Genomic DNA, 21675 nt, shown 5'->3' with positions numbered 1-21675 from the left:
GAACCAGGCTGAGAGGCTGACAGCCAAAAGGAGCTGGATCGTGTTCGCACTTCATTATTTGATTGCAGACTGTGAGGGGAAATGAGAGCATTCTGGTTCTTTTTGGAAAAGATTGCATTACCTTTCAGAATGTTTCCTTGCCAGATGCCACATAGGAATTAGGTGTAGTTCCTCTCTTCCCACCCGGCTAATAAGCATGGAAGCCAAAGAGATGTATTTATTTCAATTTCAGTCGTTAGCATGTTGCTAATTGTTACTGTCTTTATGTTGAATGTCTCAGGGTTCCCTGATTTATGGAATATAGCTGGATTTTTTTTTTTTTTACCAGTTAGTAGAAGAAAACGGGAGATTGAATGGTATCACATTTATTATGGCAGTAACCAAAGGGGCAAATGGAGTTCACATACTTATAGTTTTTGTAAATTATTCTGTTGTTTGTCAATAATGGACAGTTTGTCTCTATTTTGATTGGCTAAGGGTAACAGTGGCTCCATTTCAGCAGACAAATACTGAGGATTTGAATCTTTATTAAAATTAATGACAGCTGGAGGAATTCCCAGCTGCACATGTAACTAGATGTGCTTAACTACCCAATTAATCATGAATGGATGGATTCAGTGAAACACAAAATTCAATCTGCTTCTGCAGGGGTGGTTTTGAAAAATTGGAGGCAAGCATTTTTCTCCATTGAATGCAACTCTGAGTAGCTAGTAAAATGCCATACGTTCTTTTTGAAGAGCAGTACAAAGAAATGTTCCTCCCTCCCTTCCTTCCTTCCTACAGATATAAGACATCTGCCGTGTGCCAAGCCCATGCTGGAGGCACAAAGATGAAAAAAGTGCAGTACCTGCCCTGAGAAGTTATTGTCAGAAAGGAAAACAGCTCCACATACAGTTACAGCTCAGTGGATGGATGAAATGGAGTTTGCCAGATGAACAAGGAGAAAAGGAGCTTTTCAAATAAGAGTCAACAGCCTGTACAAGGGCAGGGAGGCATTAGGGCATTCCCCCTCCTTATTCAACAAGTGTTTTTTGCGTGCCTACTGTGGGACACACACTGTGAATGAAGCAGGTTTGAAAGCATATTATGGCCGGAGCATGTTGGAGGAGAAAGATGAAAGATGAGCCTGTCTTATTTTTGTTCTAGCTTGATGTTGATGAATTAAAGAGTAGTGGGACAAAGATTTTGAGTTGATTCAATGCATGCTTATACCTAATCTTAGTAGATATACAAAGAAACATACTGAATGAATTACAGACTCAGCATTCAAGAGCAGAACTAGGCCAACCCGTGGCACAGTAAACTACTGAATTCCTTATTTGGAAACTTCCAAATGGCTAGCAGGACTCTGGACAGACAGCAAGAGAGGGATTGAAAAACCTCCTGTCTGGAAAGAGAGTCTATTAACAGTATTTTTTTTTTTTTTTTTTTTTTTTTTGCTGTACGTGGGCCTCTGACTGTTGTGGCCTCTCCCGCTGCGGAGCACAGGCTCCGGACGTGCAGGCCCAGCGGCTATAGCTCACGGGCCCAGCCGCTACACGGCACGTGGGATCCTCCCGGACCGGGGCACGAACCCGAGTCCCCTGCATTGGCAGGCGGACTCCCAACCACTGCGCCACCAGGGAAGCCCTATTAACAGTTATTTTGACAATTGTTAGTGGAGAGCGGCAACCAAGGGCTCAAAAAAAACTATCTCAATACTTCTGTAAAGAAAATGGAAGAAAATTTCACCCATCACAAATGGTAGTTTAAAATTCAGTGAAAATTATTGTAGGGTTTTTGTTTTTTTTAATTTCTGGTTGCACCTCATCTAGCAGAGATTTTGAGGTGACTTAAAAGACCATATAAAGTCCCCCTCCCAAATTAGTAACAAGCAGATTAGGGCCATGGAAAATGTAAATTCAGGTAGAAGATGTACACCAAGAGGAGAATTAGAACTTAGCTGTGAGTATCCTGGTGGCTGAAGCAAGAAACAAAATATAATCAATTATAGTCTTCTCATTGTCCATAGGAGAACATATCTCAGGGCAGATGATGACTTTGTTTTTATTGCCTAGAGCACAAGGTTCTAATATTTGTGAAGAGCCCTTCTTCATGTAGTCATCTGAGGTAGAAGGTGATTGTAAACAGCCTTCCATGTTTTGAGGAGTGCTTTCACTGGGGACTTTGCCCGGGCATTCAGGGGGCATTTTTGCTGCAGAGTTTTCATGTGAATTTAAATTGGCATTTCATTGAAAGACAAGTGATAGTGTTATCCACCAAGAAGAACATTGCCAACTTCAGCCACTTTGTTCTCATGAGGACTGCTTTTTGACAATATGTGTAGTGATTTCTTTTCTGGTAAAGTTTGGGTGTTCTGCCAGCGTGAGCTTCATTTTTTCTCCATATGCAGCATGTATACAGCATTTCATACTAGGCGGTGATAGGTTCTATTGTAGTTCCAGTTTTGTAAGGGAGTAATACATTTTGCAGTAAAACCAAGCTTCCCTGGAATTTGTTCAGTCAAGCAGTGATTGCTTAAAAGGGGAGGCTTGTTTCTCAAATTCTTATTCTCAGAATTAGTGTAAGCCTCAGCCTCCACGTATTTTGCTTGTTACTCATGGCCAGTTTTTACGCTCTCTTTGGTTATAAATAACTTCTGCAACAAGTACCAGACCACGTTTCAACAGCAACTTTCAAAACTCAATCTGCATTCCTTTTTAAATCCTCTGATCTTTCCTTGGAGGAAAAATTATCTACTAATTTTAATTTTGTAACATTATAAATAGTATTCCCTTGAACCTACACAGCTCAAATTGGTGAAGAATATTTTTCCAAAATATGAAGTTAATAATGAGGATTTATTGGATTTGTTAAAGGACATATTTTAAAACGTTCCCACCTTTACTACATTTTCTCTCTTATGAGCTCTGATTTTTGTTTCTCCTCATCTCTGCTGAACGGAAGGTAGATAAAATGCTCATAGTTTGTTGATGGATTTAGCACAGCTTTTAAAAAACCAAACAAACCGTGAAAACTATCGGTCTTCAAGTTGAAATGACTAAATTAAGGTGGGGTTTTTTTTGAAATGACTAAATTACGGTGATTGGAGGTGGGTTTTTTCCCACCTCCGATCACCCCTAGCCAGCATCCCATCCCATTTAGTGCCCAGCAGACACTAAGCAGTAAGTAAAGTGTGGGTATCCCCTATATCCTGTCAACCATTTTTAGAATCTGCCCTTTGACACGTGTTTGGGTTTGCCTTTGCCTCCTCCCTCTTCGTGCTCCATTTTCCTATCAATCTCCCCGTCGGTCTCTCTGACTGCACTCTTTCCCACTTCCAGACTGAGTCTCCTAGTGTCCCCTTTCCGTCTGATACTCTCCTGCTCACGTGCAGCGTCAGCCATCGACTCCCCTGCAGAGGGCTGCGATCGCCTCCTCCCGGCTTCCCGCTTTGCCGTTCTCTGCATTTACTCCCCTCTACAATTTTATTTCCAGCCTCTCCTCAGCAGGAGCCTCTCAGGGTACTGCTTCCTGCCTTTGTTCACATTGCCGTTGCGTTTTTTTTTTTAATTTTTAAATTTTATTTTATTTTTTTTTATACAGCAGGTTCTTATTAGTTATCTATTTTATACATATTGGTGTATATATGCCAATTCCGATCTCCCAATTCGTCACACCACCATCACGCCCAGCCCCACCACTTTCCCCCCTTGGTGTCCATACGTTTGTTCTCTACACCTGTGTCTCTATTTCTGCCCTGCAAACCGGTGCCGTTGCCTTTTTTTTGAAATGTCTCAGCTACAGTTTTCTGAACTCTGCCTTCTTTCAATTCTAAAGCTAGTAGCCCTCATTGCTTTTCTTTTTTTCCTCTCACTTCTCCCTTTTATTTTTATTTTTTTAATTCAAGTATAGTTGATTTACAATGCTGTGTTAGTTTCAGGTGTACAGCAAAGTGATTCAGTTATATATATATATGTATATTCTTTTTCAGATTCTTTTCCCTAATAGATTATTACAAAATATTGAGTAGAGTTCCCTGTGCTATACAGTAGGTCCTTGTTGTTTATCTATTTTGTATATAGTACTGTGTATATATTAATCCCACTGCTATATAGATTAATCCCAAACTCCTCATTGCTTTTATTAAATAACATAGTTCTAGCACTGAAATGCTTTGTTTCATGAACACATATCTCATCTCCTCAATTTGATTGTAAGCCGTTTAAAGGCATGAAACATGCCTTTTATATCTTTGGTATTCACCACAGCTCCCACCCCAATACTGACAACAGACTTGTCAAAATTCATCCTTCTCCAAACATATCCTTTATTTTCCTGCTCTTTGCTTTCCTGCCTGCCTGGAATGCCCTGTCTTGATGACATGCTGTACAACCTATTCCTGACAGCCCTGCTTGTTTAACACCCTTCACCTTCTCCCAAAGATTTTCTATTCCCCCAGACAGAATCTATCCTCTCCTATTCACAGTTGCATTTGTATTTCTGTTAGAGCACTTCTCATGCTCTCCTTCATAATGTGGTTGTTTGCAGACCTGTCTGCCCTAGCAGATCATGAGCCCCTGTTATGCAAGGACCGCGTCTTATTCACCTTCATGCTACCACTGCACTTAGCACAGGTCTCATCCATACTAATTTTTCAACAAGTATTTGTCAGTTTGAATCCCATACTTGTTGGGAGACAACCAGACGTGAACTATCGTTCGTTGTTAGGCACCTCCAAGTGTGGTTGGTGTGCAGAGGGCCACTTACCTGCTCTGTCCTCTTGGGATACCTGGATCCTGGGAACAGTTATCAGGTAGATTCACCTGGTTCAAATATAAAAGTATATATATCTATCTATATCTATATCTATATATATTTTTTAAGCAGAGGTCTTCTTAGAAGCCCATATGATTTAAATTTATTTATTTATTTATTTTTGGCTGTGTTGGGTCTTCGTTTCTGTGCGGGGGCTTTCTCTAGTTGCGGCAAGTGGGGGCCACTCTTCATCACGGTGCGCGGGCCTCTCACTATCGCAGCCTCTCTTGTTGTGGAGCACAGGCTCCAGACGCGCAGGCTCAGTAATTGTGGCTCACGGGCCCAGTTGCTCCGCGGCATGTGGGGTCTTCCCAGACCACGGCTCGAACCCATGTCCCCTGCATTGGCAGGCAGATTCTCAACCACTGCGCCACCAGGGAAGCCCGACACATATATATTTAACCAAGCAGTTAGGCATGATTTCACTACTGTGCATGCAGTAATCCGTACAGACTCTGCCAAGGCTGTTGAATCCTTTGTCGCTGGGTGTTGGGAGTGCCCTCCCCCTGGAGAACAGAAGGAAAATGTCTCTGGCCCTTTCTTTCCAGGGCCCTCCTGCAGCACTGTTCACTGGCCCAGTATTGTTGTTTCTTAGGCCACCTCCACCTCCACCTTCCTTATCCAAAACCTTTTTCTTCTCTGCCTGTTTTTTAGGCAGAGAACTCTTAGTGTTTTGTGTGCATTTGCCCTGGATTCTGCATTGTGGTACTCAGTCTCCCTGAACTGAATTTCTCAAGTGTCTCCCCTGTTCCAATTGCCTAGTGCATAGGTACACTGTACACGCAGTGCTGGGAAGATGGAAGCTCCTTCTCAGCCTGCCCGGTGCTGCCTGTGGTTCTCAGGGTCATCCTCTTCTGCACTGTGGGTCTCTCTGAGCTTCGTTGTGGCAACGTGGAAGGAGTTTTATATACTCTGAAATAGTGGGGGCAGGAAGAGAGCTTTTAGGATGCACCCAATGAGAGAAAAGCTTTCCCCCTGAATGAACGTTGTGTGTCTTGTGTTTTGGTATGAATTGCCTACTTCTCTTCTCAGGCTTTTCACCCCGACTTGGGTTTCGCTCTATAACCATCACACTGTTGTCGAACCCAAGTTCATGTGCCTGACATACAGTGAGGCCAAACAAACCCAAATGTCAGAATTTGGAGCAGAGAAAGGCTTATTGCAAGGACCATGCAAGAAGAACAGGCAGCTCATGCTCCAAAAGCCCAAACTCCTTGATGGTTTTCGAGGAAGAGTTTTAATAGGCAAAATTTGCAGAGAGGACTGAAAGGCATGTGATCTTCCTCTGATTGGTTGGTGGTGAAGTAACAGGGTGGTGTGCCAGGAATCTCAATCATCAGCCTTTTGGTTCCAGCCAGTTTGGGGTCCACTGCTTATGCTCAGCCTCAAGTTACAGTCCTGTACCTGGGTGGGAGCCTTAGGCTGTAGAAGAACTCAGAGATACGTATCAGATTGTTATGTGTATCCCTTGACCAGAAACCAGGACCTTGCCCCATTGCTGGTTCTTGACTGCCTTTCCTTTGCTTCTGCATTCCCTCACTAGTAATGCATTCCTTGATTAGTAATTGTTTGAATCAGCCCTTTGGAACTCAGGGAAGGTCTAGGAGGCTGAAACCTTTTTCCTACAAATAAGACATAGGGGACACATGGGAAAGGCTTTTGTACCCAGGAGGGCCCCACAGGGTCCTGCTCAGTTTCAGCACCTAACAATAGAGATGATAAGACTATGGTACTCAAATATTTGTTTATTTCAAACCCAGCCATTTGAATTATCTATGTGTATGTTTCATGAATTTTTTCTTGATCTATCAAGATGCAGAGTAAGAGCAATAACAAAAGACCTATTTTTAAATTCACTAGAGGTTTAAAATGGGAGTGTTTTCGTTTTTTAAGCATGTATTTCAGGGAGCCAAAAAGAGCGAGAAACTAAAAAAACCCCCACAAAATATAGCTAAGTAAAGCAACTGCTGCCTTATTTTCCTCATTGAAAAGACAGGAGGGCACACTCTGTGACCAGAGAGCCCATATTCTGCTTTTGGAAGGGAAAAGAGTGTCATGTCTCTTTGAACCTGTTTAGGGTTCTAAAAGTCTCTGATGGATTGGCTCGTTTTGTTGACGGGGCTGGCCGTGAAACCCAGGGCGTGGGTGGGTTAGTAAAGGACATGCCTGTGCTCTGTGACTGGTGACTGCCCCTAGCCCCGGCTGTCTTGATGAAGGCACTGGAGTCTTAGAGAGGAGGACTACCACATCAGCCTTGGTTGGCGGGCAAGTCCCTTAGAGCTGCCATGCAATTCAGGGTAGAGAGTGGGTCAAGGGCGTCATCCCCACATGAGAAGGACAGCAGTCTTCTTCATGCAGCTGTCTGACCAAAACCCAAAACTGACTGTCTTCGCATTATTCCCGAAGAGGCAATGCCTCCCTAGTGAACACAGCTTTTGCACGCAGAAAAGATATGGAGAGCTAAAGCCAACCTGATTTCTCAATTTCCTTTTAGCCAATACCTTTAATTGTCCCAATCAAAGTTCTTACTAGAGCCTTTAATTCTTTCTCATTTTGATTAATTTAAGCTTTGCATCTCTATGCATTTTTTTTTAAGAGAGGGGTTAAGAATAGCAAATATGGGCTCACCCAAGAAGCAAAGGGCCAGGATAAATCCATCAACGGAAGTGTGCTTGCTAACCAGTATGGAGTGATACCTCTGCTGAGTGCTTACACTGTTCTGAGTGCACAATCTTCACAGCACTTCTATGGGTTAGGTTAATATGCTTCTCTTCAGAAAGGGGACTGAGCAGAGAAAGATTAGGTATCTTGTCCAAAAGCAAATACCTAGTAAATGGCAGTCTTAGGATTCCAACATAAGTCTAGTTTCAAAGCCCATCTCTGAACTCTTTATTTTTTCCAGCTCTCATACAAATAATCACTGCCTCTTCTTATGTTTCCTAATGAAAAATAAAGATGATTCAAATAAATTAAATCATAGTATCTCTCCCAGACTCATTCTTTTTTTTGAATTTTATTTAATTTTTTATACAGCAGGCTCTTATTAGTTATCTATTTTATACATATTAGAGTATACGTCATTCTGAACCTACCAGTTCATCCCACCCCCTATCCCCCTTTCCTCCCTTGCTGTCCATATCTTTGTTCTCTACGTCTGTGTCTCTATTTCTGCCTTGCAAACAAGTTCATCTGTACCACTTTTCTAGATTCCACATATATGCATTAATATACGATACTTGTTTTTCTCTTTCTGACTTACTTCACTTTGTATGACGGTCTCTAGGTCCATCCACGTCTCTACAAATGACCTAATTTCGTTCCTTTTTAAGGCTGAGTAATATTCCACTGTATATATGTACCACATCTTCTTTATCCATTTGTCTGTCAATGGGCATTTAGGTTGCCTCCATAGTGCTGCAATGAGCATTGGGGTGCATGTGTCTTTTTTTTTTTTTTTTTTGCGGTATGCAGGCCTCTCACTGTTGTAGCCTCTCCTGTTGTGGAGCACAGGCTCCGGACGCGCAGGCTCAGCCCAGCTGCTCCGCGGCATGTGGGATCTTCCCGGACCAGGGCACAAACCTGTGTCCCCTGCATCGACAGGCGAACTCTCAACCACTGCGCCACCACGGAAGCCCAGATGTGTCTTTTTGAATTATGGTTTTCTCTGTGTACATGCCCGGTAGTGGGATTACTGGGTTATATGGTAATTCTATTTTTAGTTTTTAAGTAACCTCCATACTGTTCTCTATAGTGGCTCTATCAATTTACATCCCTACCAACAGTGAAAGAGGGTTCCCTTTTCTTCACACCATCTCCAGCATTTGTTGTTCATAGATTTTCTGTTGATGACCATTCTATCTGGTGTGAGGTGATACCTCATTGTAGTTTTGATTTGCATTTCTCTAATAATTAGTGATGTTGAGCAGCTTTTCATGCCTCTTGGCCATCTGTATGTCTTCTCTGGAGAAATGTCTATTTAGGTCTTCTGCCCATTTTTGGATTGGGTTGTTTGCTTTTGTAATATTGATCTGCACGAGCTGTTTATATATTTTGGAGATTAATCCTTTGTCGGGTGATTCATTTGCAAATATCTTCTCCCATTCTGAGGGTTGTCTTTTCGTCTTGTTTATAGTTTCCTTTGCTTTGCAAAAGCTTTTAAGTTTCATTAGGTCCCATTTGTTTACTTTTGTTTTTATTTCCATTACTCTAGGAGGTGGGTCTAAAAAGATCTTGATGGGCTTCCCTGGTGGCGCAGTGGTTGAGAGTCCACCTGCCAATGCAGGGGACATGGGTTCGTGCCCCAGTCTGGGAAGATCCCACATGCCGCAGAGCGGCTGGGCCCATGAGCCATGGCTGCTGAGCCTGCGTGTCCGGAGCCTGTGCTCTGCAATGGGAGAGGCCACAACAGTGAGAGGCCCGCGTACCACACACACACAAAAAAAAGATCTTGCTGTGATTTACGTCAAAGAGTGTTCTTCCTATGTTTTCCTCTAAGAATTTTATAGTGTCCGGTCTTACATTTAGGTCTTTAATCCATTTTGAGTTTATTTTTGTGTATGGTGTTAGGGAGTGTTCTAATTTCATTCTTTTATGTGTAGCTTTCCTGTTTTCCCAGCACCACTTATTGAAGAGGCTATCTTTGCTCCATTGTATATTCTGGCCTCCTTTGTCATAGATTAGGTGACCATAGGTGCATGGGTTTATCTCTGGGCTTTCTGTCCTGTTCCATTGATCTATATTTCTGTTTTTGTGCCAGTAGCATACTGACTTGATTACTGTAGCTTTGTGGTATAGTCTGAAGTCAGGGAGTCTGATTCCTCCAGCTCTGTTTTTTTCCCTCAAGATTTCTTTGGCTATTCATGGTCTTTTGTGTCTCCATACAAATTTTAAGATTTTTTTGTTCTAGTTCTGTAAAAAATGCCACTGGTAATTTGATAGGGATTGCATTGAATCTGTAGATTGCTTTGTGTAGTATAGTCATTTTCACAATATTGATTCTTCCAATCCAAGAGCATGGTATATCTCTCTATCTGTTTGTGTCATCTTTGATTTCTTTCATCAGTATCTTATAGTTTTCTGAGTACAAGTCTTTTACCTCCTTAGGTAGGTTTATTCCTAGGTATTTTATTCTTTTTGCTGCAATGGTGAATGAGATTGTTTCCTTAATTTCTCTTTCTGATCTTTCGTTATTAGTGTATAGGAATGCAACAAATTTCTGTGCATTTATTTTATATCCTTAACTTTACCAGATTCATTGATTAGCTCTAGTAGTTTTCTGCTGGCATCTTTAGGATTCTCTATATATAGTATCATGTCATCTGCAAACAGTGAAACTTTTACTTCTTCTTTCCAATTTGTATTCCTTTTATTTCTTTTTCTTCTCTGATTGCCTTGGCTAGGACTTCCAAAACTATGTTGAATAGTAGTGGTGAGAGTGGACATCCTTGTCTTGTTCCTGATCTTAGAGGAAATGCTTTCAGTTTTTCACCATTGAGAATGATGTTTACTGTGGGTTTGTCATATATGGCCTTCATTATGTTGTGGTAGGTTCCCTCTATGCCCACTTTCTGGAGAGTGTTTATCATAAATGGGTGTTGAATTTTGTCAGAAGCTTTTTCTGCCCCTATTGAGATGATCATATGGTTTTTATTCTTCAGTTTGTTAACATGGTGTGTCACATTGATTGATTTGCGTATATTGAAGAATCCTTGCATCCCTGGGATATATCCCACTTGATCATGGTGTATGATCCTTTTCATGTGTTGTTGGATTCTGTTTGCTAGTATTTTGTTGAGGATTTTGCATCTATATTCATCAGTGATATTGGTCTGGAATTTTCTTTTTTTGTAGTATGTTTGTCTGGTTTTGATATCAGGGTGATGGTGGCCTCATAGAATGAGTTTGGGAGTGTTCCTTCCTCTGAAATTTTTTGGAAGAGTTTGAGAAGGATGGGTGTTAGCTCTTCTCTAAATATTTGAAAGAATTCACCTGTGAAACCATCTGGTCCTGGACTTTTGTTTGTTGGAAGATTTTTCATCACAGTTTCAATTTCATTACTTGTGATTGGTCTGTTCATATTTTCTATTTCTTCCTGGTTCAGTCTTGGAAGGTTATACCTTTCTAAGAATTCATCCATTTCTTCCAGGTTGTCCATTTTATTGGCATGGAGTTGCTTGTAGTAGTCTCTAATGATGCTTTGTATTTCTGTGGTGTCCATTGTAACTTCTTCTCTTTCATTTCTAATTTTATTGATTTGAGTCCTTTCCCTCTTTTTCTTGATGAGTTCTCCCAGACTCATTCTAATAAATAATTTTATCTCAACTTTTTTCTTTTTCGTTTGGTCCAAAAGTTTCCAACAACAACAAAAAAGCAGGTGTGGATTTCCTCTCTGACCACTTTGGATATAATAATGAGCTAATGGATAGGCCTGAAGGAAGGGAAGAGAAAACCTGAAAGTTTGATAGTCCCATCCTTAGGAATAGTTGATTGCATGTATTTTGATGTGAATTCAAATGAATACTCTATCACCATGTACTTGAAGACCTAATTCCTCTCACTATGAAGACATCTTTAAGAACAGATCTCAGAAGAATCTTAGAGATCATTCAAGAGATGCTCTGACCTGAAATGCAATTCTTGGCTTCATTAGCTGTTGGTTGGGTGACTTAGGGCATGCAGCCTGACCCGTCTGTGAGGGCTCAAAAGAGCTTTGGAGAGAAATCACGATCGTTTACTGGGAAAAACATAGCATGGTTAGTAATTGTTAGTTCATTCTAAAAGCAGAGAGAGAGAGAGATTCTAGTGTTTTTAAGCCTGAAGCCTTAGTGATCTGCTCATCCAGCAGTATCTACCAACACCTCAACTGGGCTTAGTTATTAGCTATTAGCAAGGGCTTTTGAGTTAGTGAGATCAGAGTTCACCATACTTGGCCAGCTGTATGACCCTGGGCAGATTATTGGTTTCTCCTGAATCTTGGTTACTTCAGTGAGGATAATGAGCTCCACGTCTAATGTTTTTGTGGTGACATTTAGATAACGTCTGTAAAGTGCTGTTTTATTCTGATTAAAGCCTCATTTCCTAGTTCCAAAGGTTGAACTAAGAATTTCCTCTAATCTAACAAACTGCAATACAATAATCAGATGGGAGTCAAAAAGCAAGACTTGTTTTCATTCCCCATTTCTGAACCCACTGCGGAGGAAGGACACTACCCAGGGAAGGTTATTGCTTTCACCACTCCAGATTCCATATAAAGTTGATCGACGCTGATGGGGAGGGCTGGGCACTGTGTAGTCGCTGTCAAGGCCCCAAAGAGCAAAGGAGGGATAGCAAGTTTGTAAGGAATATAGCAGCCTGGAGTACAGGTCTCGTGACAGTGAGATGCTGGAGGATTCCTTCTCTGGAGATAACTAGGGGTAGCTACGTGTGCATAAGGGACCCACCAGACCTCTCATATACCCTCAAATCAGTCACTGTCTTACAATTCAAAAATAGCATTTATACCTAAATTTAAACTACTACATTAAGTTGCATCATCTTGTTTTTAACTTAAGACCTACAAGCTTCACAAATTTAGGAGATGAGTGGTCAAAGAGAAAAACTCACACTAACCTAGCCTTTGTTGGGGCCCCTAGCCCTTTCAGAGGGAATATTCTTTTCCAAAGACCACAATTAATAAAAGTGGTTAACACTAACCACACCTATCAAAATCATCATTTGAGGTTAAGGCAGGTAATTTCAAGCTACATAACTCTGTAAAAAGAAGTACAGGGCTTCCCTGGTGGCGCAGTGGTTGAGAGCCCGCCTGCCGATGCAGGGGACACGGGTTCGAGCCCCGGTCCGGGAAGATCCCACATGCCGCAGAGCGGCTAGGCCCGTGAGCCATGGCCGCTGAGCCTGTGCGTCCGGAGCCTGTGCTCTGCAACGGGAGAGGCCACAACAGTGAGAGGCCCGCGTACTGCATTAAAAAAAAAAAAAAATAAAATAACTATAGCCATAGTTTCTGCTAGTGCTAGTATAAATATATGTATATATGTAAGAAATACATAAGGATATATCTATATAATTTTGCCTTTAAATATCTTCATCTGTAATTTATTTTTGTATAAGAAATCAAATAGAGATCTACCTTTTTCCCCCAATCGGCCAGCTAAGTTTCCCAACATGGTTTACTGAATAATCACTCTTTTTCCATTGATTTGAAATGTTTCCAGTTATATATAGATATATATATTTTTTAATTTATATTTATTTATTTATTTTTGGCTGCATTGGGTCTTTGTTGATACATGTGGGCTTTCTCTAGTTGTGTCGAGCGGGGGCTACTCTTTGTTGCCGTGCACGGGCTTCTCATTGCGGTGGCTTCTCTTGTTGTGGAGCACAGGCTTTAGGCACATGGGCTTCAGTAGTTGTGGCACGTGGGCTCAGTAGTTGTGGCACATGGGCTCAGTAGTTGTGGCTCGCGGGCTCTAGAGCACAGGCTCAGTAGTTGTGACGCATGGGCTTAGTTGCTCCGTGGCATGTGGGATCTTCCCGGACCAGGGCTTGAACTCGTGTCCCCTGCATTGGCAGGTGGATTCTTAACCACTGCGCCACCAGGGAAGCCCCCCTGTTAAATATTAATTATCAATATATAGAGGTTGATTTGTGGACTCTTATTTCTTTGATCTGTGCTAGAACCAAACATTTTTAATTTCTGTAGTTTTATAATGTTTTAATATCTATTTTAAAAAGGTTAATTCTCCTTCTTTATTCTTTTTTTTAACATTTTTTCTGAGATTTTTGAATATTAAGTTTTCCAAATCACTTTCATATCATTTTGTCAAGTTAACATTGGTGTTCACTCTTCCTTCCAACATGGTTTGCAGCAACATCTGGAAGCCCAAAGTGTATACTCCCTTTGGGTGAAGTCTGGGCATTACCCGGCAGTCCATTTGTGTTTCTCTTCCTCCCCTTGAAACCTCCTTATTCACTTTTTCATTCAGTAAATAGTTTTGAACTCCTCTGAGGTGCAAAGCTCTGTGCTGGGGCCTCTGAGGACAACAAAAGTGGGGAAGACATGATCTCTGCCTGAAATGAAGTAGATGCTTCATTTTGGCTTCCGTCACATCTGCAGCCATCTCTGGGGAAGGGTTTCTCTTCTTGATGCAGTCAGTATGCATCGCTTTAATGAGAAACGTTATGAATACAAAATATTTTCAAAGAGTGAAGGATAATTTTTCATCAAACCATTTCTGAGGCTACAGAAATGATACAGGAGAGGTTCAAGTCCTTCCCTTACTTTCTTCTAAAGCAACCTATATTATTCCTTCCTTTATATGACAGAAGGAAAAGTCTTAAAAAAAATTTTTTTTTAAATACAAGTAATTGCCTGGAGCTACTTTTGGGAGAAACATATTTACTGTTATCAGGTCTCTAATATGACTCTCAAGAAAATAGACCACAACATAAAAGTAGTGTTTTGTGGGCTACTTTGTAAACTACTCTGGGGGTATGTGAAGTGTCAGTCAATCCCTTTTCCAGAAGGATCACAGACGCCCACATTTACAAGAAACAATTAGTTGCCTTATCACTATGCAGTTCTGCAGCTACCAGCAGCACATTCAGGATTTTCTGAGCAAATATATTCATTTCCTTTTTAATGTCTCTGCTGAAACTAGATTAGTGCAGCTTGAGCCACCGCCCTGGCATGAAGACCGCGTGCTGTGGCTGCTGCTTGCAGGTGCCGGTGCTGGAATCGGCCAGGTGTAGCTGCCCAGACACTCACCTGTGTCCCATGGGTTGGTCAGAAGCTCTCGGTTCTGAGCAGGCAGCGCTGGTTCCGGGGGTGGCTGCTCAGTGTCCCATGATGTTGTTCTGCGACCCGTACAAAATAAAGCTTGACTGCTTGAAGCCACCTTCTCCCAGCAGGCAGTCACTTTCCCTTTCCCAGAAGGAGAGTGAGCTCCATAATCTCATCATCTGTACCATTAAAATAACATTCTTATTGTATGCAAAACGTGATCATGACTTTTTTCCACTTCTGTTGCCCTTTAGTCTCACAGGGGGTTTTGATTGATTACTAATTGTGTTCATTGATGTAGCACTTCTTACATACGTGTATGATCCCATGCACTGATTATCAGAGCAGTTTGGTGAAATAGGATCCATATAAAGTCATCTTTATCTTTTGTTCTTCCCCCAGTGTATTAGGCTGAACCATATGAAACTGCAATCCTCATAGTAGCCCAAGCTAAGAGGAATCTGCCCCCGTTACCAACATCACCACTGATTTAACTTGCAGGTCTGCTGTTAGCCCCACATTGCAACTTCTCCTTTCCCACAAGCTCCTAAATGGCCATGACTGACACAGATTTCCTTTTCATTTCCATCTGGGCCTTTTTGTCACCTCCCTCTTTATACTGATGAGGCCAATTGAAACTTTTCTGCTGTTGTTGTATCGCCACTGATGGGTCTCCTTGGACTACCAATGAAAAGAAATACCTATCTATCATTCTGTGATATATGTAAGTCACATCATTATGCTGTACACCTTAAATTTATACGGTGCTGTATGTCAATTATATCTCAGTAAAAGTCAAAGAAAAAATGCAAAAAAAAGAAAAAAAGAAAAGAAATACCTATCCGAAACCAGGCAATTGCAGCAGTTGCCAAACTAGTCAACATAACAAGAAGGATAGGTTGGCTAAGTTTTCTAAATAGTATTACTTCCTTTTAAATAAATTATGTAAAAACAGTTATAATAGAACCCATTAATTTGGATTCCACTAGTCAGATAATTTAGACAAAGCCTGCATTTTGTTTTTAACTACATATTGATATATAATTATAATTTAGTTATAAGATAAGAAGTAACCTGTAAATAAGTAGTTTAACACAACTGGAGGAGTTATCACTTAAGAGAAAAAGAAAACTCAAGGGGGCCTTAAAATCTCCTACCAATAACTAAAATGCTGAGCAAAAATCCTGTCATTAAAGCAGAAACTCAATGAAATTCACAAACCAAAACCTTGATAATCTAGAGTTACCATGTGAAGTTAGAAAAGCAAACATGTCTTTTGAAAAACAGTCTCCAGTTTATTTTCCATGATCCAAGAATGTCATTTCTTTACTTGCATCCCTCGTTCCTAGCGAGTGAGATTTTGGTGTACGATCTGTGCTAACAAAATATTGCAGAATGTTGTTTTCTTTTAGTGAAGGCGACTAAAATGTTTGACTTTTTAATGTAAGTTTGCACCACATGTTGTAGAGGAAATTTAAAAAAAGATTCTGCCCATACTCCTGCACCCTGCAATGTGCCCTATGATAGTGACATGGAGGGAAGTTCTTATTGCCTGTTTGAGCCTCAGATGCCTCATCTATAAAATGGGGATAATCGTAACCTACTTTGTAGTGTTGATGTGATAATCTAAAGTTCATAAGTTAGTGACTCACATAAAGTAAGGGATGAGTAAGCATTCATTCTCTTTCCTTTCCGTTTATGGCCTTTTCTGAACATATTCCTTTGCTGCCATTGACTGCTCTTTGAAGCCTAAAATCGGAGCTTAGTCGGATTAATTGCTGGTCTTCTGTCCAATAAAAGTGGGCTGCAGAGCTTGCCTTATTCTTTCAACCAACATATTTGAAGACCTTCTGTTTACAAGACACGGTACAAGGTGCCTTAGAGCAAAGTCAAGCTGTCATCTCTGAGGCATAATTTCAAAAGTTCCTTGTTCTGCCAAAGTGCTGATAATGTACACATTATATAATGTACCAGTGCTCTGGATTAGGGCACTGAAAACCATAATTCTTAAAAAAAAGAAAAATCTCATGTTATGGGGGGGCGGTCTGCTAACAACATCACACCCAGTTAGCATAAACCTTGATCAATTAACCAACCACCCTAGAAGAACTTGAATTCATGGAACAAAGAATAGATTTTGATGGGAGCGAGAGTGTCTTTCTTTCAATGAAGTTGAGGTTCTGCTATGTTCTAGACACTGCCCAGGCGTATCTACTTGGAGACATAGCCTGGACCCTGCTAGGCTGGGTGGGGGCCCTTGCTAAGAGCTCTGGACATGTTTGGTGAAGGGGGTGGAGGAGAAGAGAGCATCTGCAAGAAAGTGAGGGGCTATCCTGTAAAGACACATGTTGCCTACAAGACCTTTTTGTCTAGGGCAGCCTCACGAGGGGGCTCTTTACCTATCCACCCTAGGAACTCTGGGAAAGTAATCAAGAAAGAGCTTTGTTCCTTCTACATTGTGGAAAAGTGCATCGTCACGTCATTGCAAACTCAGTGGAAAGAAACAAGCTCACATCCATTGAGAGTGATATGTGTCTCTGGACATTCCACTTTCACTTAGCCCACTTAATGAAACTATTAAAATACCAGATTTACATCAAGTTTAACATTCACTTGTCTGATCTGGAAGGGCTGACATTTGGAGTACGTACCACTGCACAGCCCCATGTGGTAGCCACTAGTTAACATGTGGGTATCTGCCTTTAAATTAATTAAAGTGAAATAAAACTTTAAACATTTAAAAATTAAATGATAAGTTCAGTTCTTCCGTCTGGCCAGGCACATTTCAAGTGCTCCATAACCACATGTGGCTAGTGGCTACCATACTGGACAGCAGCCATACAGAATATCCATCATTGCAGAAAGTTCTCTTGCACAACACTGGTTTTATTTGTGCCATTACTATGCTTGTATGCTATGCTATACTATGGCATCTTAGTAATTCTCCAAAATAACCCTGAAGGGTTCATTCCTATTTTGCCGATGAGGATAGAATCTCAGAAAAGTTAAGCAGCTCTCCTCTCACATTGTTGCCACTGACAGACGGTCAGTGTCCAGTGAATGGACAGCTAAGCTAGGTAGGAAGTGAGAGGCACAGGACTGACCACAAAGCCCAAAAGTTCCAACAATAACCACGTTCTGTTCCAGTATTAATGCATTTAAAAATCAAACATTTATAAATTCTCCCTTCTCCTTGCTGTAATTTAATGACATATCTAAATACTAAAACTACTCATAAGAAGAGGAAGTATATTTTAGTTTTAGAAGGACAAGATAAGTAAGTGGATCCCTGGATCTCGTGGTAGGTTTGGAGAGTGACTGCAAATAGGCAAAAGGGTTTTTTTTTTTTTCCTGAAGTGGTAGAAGTATTCTAATATTAGATTGTTGTGTGAATTGTATCCTGTAAATTTATTAAAAATTTATTGAATCATAATTTAAATTATGTGAATTTTATGGTATGTAAATTATACCTCAATAAAGCTGTTTTAAAAAAAAGAACAAGATGTAAATCCTAAAACTCTAGGGCAGCCAAAAATTGAATGCTGAAAAGCTGCCCAAAACTTTAATGAGTGAGTCAAATATTATTTGCTGGCAATTCCTCAATTTTCCTCATGATGGTAAACGAAATGATGTTCCATCTCAAATCAAACACTGGGAAACTCTGTGAGGTATGTGTTATTATCTCCATTTCAAAGGGGGAGGAAATTGAGACTCAGAAAGTTAAAATAAGTTGCCCAAGACACACAGCCAGTAAGAACTAGCAGCAGTGTCAAACCCAATACTTCCTGACCCCAAAGCCCACGGCCACTCTCCCATTCTTGTCATGGCCTCTCTCTCCGGGCAGGAAAAGAAACTTTTCCATTGTTTGACTTGAGATCACTTTCCTTCTTTTAGTAAACTAACTGATTTTTCAATGTTTCTATAACGTTTGTATTTTATACTCAAGAAGATTTATGAAAGGTGTGAGGCTGGAATCTGTTTTCAATATTGAGTGAAAGGGGGAAAAAATCTGGGCCTCATGTTAATAGAAAGACATGTATGTGTTTCTTTTGATATTCATTAGGATGCATTATTTTATACATACATATGTAATGTTATATATATATAAAAAGACTTGCAGCGGGCTTCCCTGGTGGCGCAGTAGTTGAGAGTCCACCTGCCGATGCAGTGGATGCGGGTTCGTGCCCCAGTCCGGGAAGATCCCACATGCCGCGGAGCGGCTGGGCCCGTGAGCCATGGCCGCTGAGCCTGCGCGTCCGGAGCCTGTGCTCCGCAACGGGTGAGGCCACAACAGTGAGAGGCCCGCGTACCGCAAAAAAAAAAAAAAAAAGACTTGCAGCAATTGTTTCCATTTTTTCCCCCCAATTTAGTTGTTTCTTTGGAGACTCAAAGATGTGACTTGCAATGGTTTCTGCTTAGGAACTTTTGAGGGACTAGCCTCTGTCATGCATCTTACACATAGATTAACAGCCCAGGTTTGGCTCACTTGATGAGTTGGGTGCCTTGCTCTTTGCCCATTTTATTAAGTGGAATTTTGGAAAACAAAAAGCTGATGGGGCTGCAGTTTTTACCTTTGGCCAGAGCTAGTAACCTTTATATCTTTAGTTCTGTCCTCTTAGCATCTAGCATTATTCCCTTCTTGCAGTTTCCCTCTTCCTGATCATAAAGGTTTAACCAGACCTCTGGGCAGTCCCCCCGACCCTCCAGTCCTACTAAGCCTGCTGCAGCCCCACTTCCCTTCCCCATCCTCCCTCTAGTCCGGCCCAGGCAGTCTCCTCTTGCCTCTCTGTGGCTCTCTTCTTCTGCTCTCTGTGTCTTTGTAAACAACCTAGGTTCTTTTTCTTTTCCTTTCTTTCTCCTGTCTGTACTCTCTATCAACCAGTTGAAGCAAATCAAATAAAAATGAATAGAAACAAGAAACCAGTTCTGTGCCAAGCCAGCAGAACATGTCCATGGGCCAAATTTGGGCTCTTGATGTTGGATCTCTGCTATCCCTAGGACCTTGAGAGACAGCAGCAATGATTTCCCTATTCAGAGAAATGTAGATGTCATTGAAAGAAAAAAAACCAAAAAACAGAGTAAATGCTGTGAATCTCACACTGTAATTATAAAAATAAATATCACAGTGCTTTATTTTTCCCTCTACCAATATTCTTAGAATATTGTGTGCTTTTACATACTTGGCAATAGTAGAACTTACTAAGTAACTTTGAAATTCTTAACAGTCTTGTTCACATTTCAAAATAAAGTTTATTTGCAGGAGCCCTTGAGTCACTCCTTGTGTGCGCAGAGGATTGAATGCCAGGATTTGAAAAATCGTTAACGGAGTTTTCAGGAAATTAGCCATCTCCTAGTGTCAACAGTGGCTTGTGTATTTTAGCTGTTTGACTCACTGCTCCACTGGGCAGCCTGCTTTCTTGTGAACTGCAGTTGTTAGCCTTCCCCAGCACGTGTTTTCAAAACAAGTGCCTCCTTCCTGACTTCCTGCATCGTAATCACTTTATAGTCCAGACACTTTCGCAGACATCTAACACCTTAAAATGGTCTACCACACACATCACACTTCAGCAAAGCATTGCCTAGAACTAACACAAAACCGTTTTCATATATTTTTTAGAAACATTGTTTCCTTTCTCTCTTCCTCTGGATTTTATGCAGATATACCTAAATTTGGACAAAAGATTTATGCTGATAGAACTCTCTTGTTTTAAAGGACTTCAAGGTAGCTTTTTTTTTTTTTTTTTTTTTTTGCGGTACGCGGGCCTCTCACTATCGTGGCCTCTCCCGTTGCGGAGCACAGGCTCTGGACGTGCAGGCTCAGCGGCCATGGCTCACGGGCCTAGCTGCTCCGTGGCATGTGGGATCTTCCCAGACCGGGGCATGAACCCGTGTCCCCTGCATCGGCAGGCGGACTCTCAACCACTGCAACACCAGGGAAGCCCAGGGTAGCTCTTTTTTAAGCAATGAATGCATCTATAAAATAGTCACCCTGTACTTATTTATTTTGTAGGTCCAGATTTTTCCCCAGTAGATTTGCACAGATGAGTTTGGTTATAATTTGGTTAGCAAATACATTTCCTCTGTAAAGGGCACTTTCAAAAGCACTGCATAAAGTGCATGGATTTGGACACACTGCTGTTATGAAACTTATAGTATAATCATTTTGCAATATATAAATGTATCAAATCAACACATTGTGCACCTTAAACTTGCACAGTGTTATATGTCAATTATATCTCAGTAAAGCTGGGGAAAAAAACTTATCGTGTTTTCTATGCAGCAAATACAATAAAAAAGGATACTGTGCATTTCAAGATGGGCAACTTACTTGCATATGTAAGTAAGCTGAAAAATGATTAGAATCTCTTAACTCTTTTTTTTTTAAATCAAGGTAGAAATACCAGCACTAGGAAATAGAAATGAGAATGGCTATTTATTGTGTGCCTACTATGTGCCAGGTCCTAGAGTAAATATTTTTTCAAGTCCAGTTCAATGTAGGGTTTGAAACTGCTGGCTCTACGGTTGGATTACCCGTGTTTGAATCCCAGCTTACCCACTGCTCTAAGGATTCAGTGAGATAAGGTGTGCAAAGCATCTAGCCCCACGCTGGTGTGACAGCCAGGGCTCAATAATCAGGGATTCATTATATCCTATTCCATTTAATTCTGTGAAGTAAACCACATCCCCATTTTACAGAAGAGGAGACTGAGTCTTAGAGTGGTCTAGGAACTTGTATAAAGTCTTCAAAAGTGGGTTGCAGAGTTAGAATTTAGAACCAGGGTTCTACTGGGCATTCTGATAAAACTCTAACCAGGAATTATTGTTCTAGGCTGCCAGAAAAATCTGTGCTGGGATTTTTTTTATGGTGGGAAAGACTACCCCAGCTAAAATGACACCCTCTACTGAGACAAAGCTACCCATACAGGCAGCAAATTCACAAATAATGTATAAACAAACAAACCCTAACATTTCTAAGTTTAGAAAAAACTTTCAAAGTGCCCTTTTCAGCAGTCAGCCATTCTTAGAGTTATTTTTTTGCAGTGGGTAGCAAATTCTCAGCTATATGGATAAGCATACGCCTTCTAGAATCTGTACCTGGT

The 21675-nt window shown here is 41.0% G+C and overlaps 1 protein-coding gene across 6 annotated transcripts in view; it reads left to right on the top strand.

The window, feature by feature from the left end:
- The window catches only part of CACNB4 (calcium voltage-gated channel auxiliary subunit beta 4), a 270883-nt gene that overhangs the window by 189379 nt on the left and 59829 nt on the right, over positions 1-21675 (top strand). The window lies entirely within an intron of this gene.

Source organism: Orcinus orca, chromosome 7 (assembly GCF_937001465.1).
Source record: "Orcinus orca chromosome 7, mOrcOrc1.1, whole genome shotgun sequence".
NCBI classification, from domain to species: Eukaryota; Metazoa; Chordata; class Mammalia; order Artiodactyla; family Delphinidae; genus Orcinus; species Orcinus orca.
This window is presented reverse-complemented; position numbering and strand designations above follow the sequence as displayed.